General features: G+C 39.9%; 1 non-coding gene across 1 annotated transcript; it reads right to left on the reverse strand.

The window, feature by feature from the left end:
- Positions 1-2,778: 2,778 nt before the first annotated feature.
- Positions 2,779-2,851, reverse strand: TRNAC-ACA (transfer RNA cysteine (anticodon ACA)). The gene has a single exon. It is a non-coding gene; the product is annotated as a tRNA-Cys (tRNA).
- Between the last annotated feature and the right edge of the window lie 2,338 nt (positions 2,852-5,189).

Raw genomic sequence — 5,189 nt, forward strand, 5'->3', positions numbered from 1 at the left:
TCATGCTGTATCTTAAATTTATACTTGGCATTGTGGTTTTGTTTGATTTACTACATATCAGATGGCCTTCCTTATTCAATTTTGCTTTTGCTGATGTAAAAGTGAATTTGCATTCACTGAGAACATGCCAACTAATGGCAGAATGAAAAGGAGGGTAAAGAAAGGGAGTATCCTAACAATATTCCAAAGGATATAAAGTCAAATTCAAATTTAAATATTCTGGAAGAAAGACCACAAAGATAACGTTAAATTCAAAATATGGGAGGATAGTGGAAACTGTTCTGGATCACAGATCTTGCTTGGTGACTTTGAATAAATCAATAAACTTTTTATAAGAATCCAGGTGGTGGGAGTCTTACAAACCTCAATTTACTATAGAAAAGTACATTTCTAATAAGATAAAAGATTTTATTCATTTTTATAAACAAAAATTAATTATTCTATGGCATATTTTTTAAAGAGAAGAAACAGAAGTAACAAGAAAAGGCCACAATGTTAAGGGAAAAAGGAGGCCCACTTACATCGTTGGACAAAACATTTCAATATAAAATCAGAAAAGATTTGAAAAAATCAAGCAAACATTTGATGTATTCATAACTCCTGTAACTATGGTAATCCCAATAACTAGTCATTGAATCTTTGCTCTGTATCTGACCCTAGGCAAAGCTCTTTGTATATATTATTAGTCTTTACACCACATCTTGGAAGCAGGTTTGGGTTCCATCTTACAGACAGAGAAAAATAATACTTAAACTGTAAATGTTATATGGCACTCTGGGGTGAGACCACATTTATTTTGATTTGAGATTCAAACTAAAAATATATAAAGAAATAACTAAGCTGAATATCCAAATAAAAGACAATGTGTGCCTGTTTTTAATGAATTAATTTAGGATGGTCTGGCTCTATGTATACGTATGCCTCGTTTTTCCCAAAGATTATCAAAAGAGCTCACTGATGGAAAATTTAATTTTTGAGTGCACTTAAAAAATATTACTAAGGCTGAAATACAGCAGCATTTCCCTATATGGCACTACAAATAGCTTGAATGACTCCGCTTCACCAAAACCTACCCTCATATTGAATTTTGGCATTCTGTATATACAGCTGTGAAATTATTCTGAAGTTATTCACTGTATCAGCAAATCTTGGCATGTAATTGTGCTTTAGTCTTTTGTGGGATTGAAAAAACTGACATGCCACCCTTTGAGGCACATTCTTTCTTACCACCTGTCTCCATTAACCATTGCAGGGAGGAGATGGCTAACATTTACTGAATGTTAAGTGCTCAGTGTTAAGCCCTGGGCAGGCATGGACACCCTGGTGGTCCTGATCACCCTACAAGTCAGGGCACCAGTCTCTCTCTTTTTGACAGAAGGAGAAGGCAAGTGTTCAGAAAGGAGAAAACATTTGCCCAAAGGCACAAGACGGGCGAGTAGTAGCGTCAGGACTGAAATCCCATCGCTCAGGCGCATTTATCTACTGCAAGCTGCTTCCCAAAGGTGAGGTTAAAAGCACAGAAAAGTCATGCAGGGTACTTAGGACCAGATAGCAAGTACATGGTGAAGTTGGGGTCTCTGCAATATTGATATTTCTTTTTACTCAGGAGGGCTAGATGAGTTTTAATTGAAATAATGAGATCCTGAGTACACTGCTTTTTGAAGTACAAATACCAGGGGGAGACAGTATTAATAACGGTCCCTTTCCAGATCATTTCAGAAAGTGAATTTGTTGGCCCACCTCTGAGAACCTACAGGCAGGGAACAATGAGTACAACGTTCAATGTATGGATCTCTGGGGAACTAATTTATGTAGGGGCTGGGGAAATGCCCAGAAGATCTGCAACTAAATCAGGCAGCGTCCATGTAGTCAGAGTTCTGGTCACTGAGGCTAATGAGCCAGGCCTCTGTGCTCCCTCCCTTCCTTATCTACTCCAAGACATGCTAAGCTGACTGCAGGACAGACAGGAGAGAAGAAAAGCCAGGAAACAGAGGTAAAAGAGAGGGCGTTCCTGCCGGGCACGTCTAGTTGTCCCTGTTCACTATGCAGGCTGCAGTTTCCCTGGTCCTCATGATACCCTCCACTCCTTATCTCACACTTGGCTCACTGCACTGCCTTCCTCCCTGGTATTCCTGCTTTGGTCACCATCCCTCCAATCAGCGATCTTGACTAGACCAGCAGCCAGAATAAAGCTAATCATCAGGGAAGTGCACATCAAAACCACAAAGAGATCTCACCTCATACCTGTCAGAATGGCTATCTTCAAAAAGAATACAAACAACCAATGTCGGCGAGGGTACGGAGTAAAAGGCAGCAAGCAAGAGCAGACACCGCGAAAAAATGTATGGAGGTTTCTTTTAAAAAGGAAAAATAGAACTACCAAGTGTTCAGTCTTTGCGTGTCAGTGCACATCCAACTCTTTGTGACCCTTTGTGACCCTATGGACTGTGGCCTGCTAGGCTCCTTTGCCCATGAGATTCTCCAGGCAAGGAATACTGGAGTGGGTTGCCATGCCTTTCTTCATAGGATCTTCCCGAACCAGGGATTGAACCAGTTTCTCCTGTATCTCTTGCACTGCAGGCAGATTCTTTACCCACTGAGCCACCTCGGAAGCCTACAACTAGTATAAGACCAAGACCAAGACCAAGTGAAGTCGCTCAGTCATGTCCGACTCTTTGTGACCCCATGGACTGTAGCCTACCAGGCTCCGCTCTTCCATCCATGGGATTTTCCAGACAAGAGTACTGGAGTGGGTTGCCATTTCCTTCTCCAGGGGACCTTCCCAACCCAGGGATCGAACCTGGGTCTCCTGCATTGTAGGCAGACGCTTTACCATCTGAGCCACAGGGGAAGTCCTACAACTACCATGCAACCCAGCTATTCTATTTCTTGGTATATGTACATGAACAAAAAACAGAAGAAGAAACTCAAAAAGATACATGCACCCCAATGTCCATAGCAGCATTATTTGCAGTTGCAAAATATTGAGGCAACCTAAGCGTTTATCAGACGGTAAATCGTCTGCGTGCAATGCGGGAGACCCCGGTTCGATTCCTGGGTCGGGAGAATCACCTGGAGAAGGCAATGGCAATCCACTCCAGCACTCTTGCCTGGAAAATCCCATGAATGGAGGAGTCTGATAGGCTACAGGCCATGGGGTGGCAAAGAGTCGGACACGACTGAGCGACTTCACTTTCACTTTTCAAGTGTTTATCGATACATGAATGCATAAAGATGTGGTACACACACACAATGGAATATCACTCACCCATAAAAAGAATAAAATTTTGCCATTTGCAGCAACACGAATGGACTTGGAAGGCATTTTGCTAAGTGAAATAAGTTAGAAAGATAAAGATATCAAACGGTTTGGTATCGTTCACATATGAGTTTTAAAAATACAATGAACTATTGAATGTGACAAAAAAGAAGCAGACTCACAGACATGAAGAACAAATTAGTGGTTGCCAGTGGGAAGAGGGAAGAGGTGAGGGTAGTGTAGGGGTAGGGGCTTAAGAGGTACAAACGATTAGGTATATACTTATACCTATAAGGATATATTTATATCTACAAGGATATATTGTACAATATGGAATATAGCCACTGTCTTATAACTACAGATGTAACGTAAGCTTTAAAAACTGTGAATCACTACCCTGTACCCATATACTCTGTGTGCGTGCTAAGTCGCTTCAGTCGTATCCGACTCTGTGTGACCCCACAGCTCACCAGGCTCCTCTGTCCGTGGGATTCTCCAGGCAAGAATGCTGGAGTGGGTTCTCATGCCCTTCTCCAGGGGATCCTCCTGACTCAAGGATCAAACTCACATCTCTTATGTCTCTTGCATTGGCAGGTGTGTTCTTTACCACTAGCGCTACCTAGCAAACTCATAGCTTATATATTATAAGCAACTATACATCAATTAAAAAAGAGTCTCCAAAACTCATGTCAGAATCTGTCCCTCTCTTGCCCTAAACTTTTCTAACCCCCATGGCCCATAGGATAAATTCAGCATGGCACTGTAGATCCTGCTCTATCTGCTTCCAACTAGCTCTTCCCTGTATGTTCTTTCCCAAAGGTTGTCTCCACTCATCAGGGCTGGGATTAGGAAGAGGCACAAACTGAAGGGGACTTCAAAATGTTCAATAATCACGATAACAAGTACTTTAATGCAAAATGTCTTTAAAAATCACAGTTAAATACATCCACAATGAGCGAATAGCAAAAGTTTAAATAAAAAGTGTTGTACAAAGCCATATTGTGGCCTGAGGCAAAAGGAAAAATCACTAATACCGATTCAGTTTTTATTTAAATTTTTGATGTTTTCTTCATTATGGATTTTTTCCATTGATTTTTATTTTTCTTTACTATTAATATTAAATATAAATTCTAGCCCTGTCTGTTAGATCTAAAATGTGACAGTGTCAAATTACAAAAGGGCTAGAAGAGCACGCAAAAAAGTGTATTTAAGATTCTTTTTGGCCATTAGAGAGAGAGAGAATTTGGAGGAGGAGGGTGGAATAATTTAGCCTGTCAGATAATTATAGAAATAAAGAACTGGTCTGAGAGGACTGTGGTAAGGAGAGATCATTATTTGGCTTTTGCCATAATTTTTCACTATTTCATGCCAATACTCTAGGAGTCTTAGTTACATATCATTGCCCTTCACTGTATATGTGAGGAAGAATCAAGTGAATGGTGAGCAGAAACTGGAAACAATGGCTGAAGCAGAACCAGGGTTTTCTAAAAGTTCATTTAATCATTAATTTATTCATTCAATAAATCAAATATGAAGTGCTTTGAAGTATGGTGGCCAGATAAAATACTGAGTGTCCAGTTAAGTTTGAATTTCAGGTAAAACTTAATTTTTAATGTAACCCAAATATTGCATGGGGCAAACAAACTAAAAAAAGTTGGGAAATGTGTCTGAAATTCAAAATTAACTGAGCATCTTACATTTTCATTCATTAAATCTGATAACCTCACTAAAAGGCTACTGTGTTCCAGGAGCTATATATGCCAGGAGCGGAAGACATAATGGAAAATGAAATACACTCAAATGTCATCCTTGCAGAACTTACAATGACTGAGGCAAGTATTAATCAAACTACTGCACAGATGACCCAAGATAGTGTAGTGTGACAATTTTTTTATGAAGAAAAATTATAGTGTTTGATCATGAGACTTAA

The sequence above is a fragment of the Bubalus kerabau genome, chromosome 4 (genome assembly GCF_029407905.1).
Source record: "Bubalus kerabau isolate K-KA32 ecotype Philippines breed swamp buffalo chromosome 4, PCC_UOA_SB_1v2, whole genome shotgun sequence".
Lineage (NCBI taxonomy): Eukaryota > Metazoa > Chordata > Mammalia > Artiodactyla > Bovidae > Bubalus > Bubalus kerabau.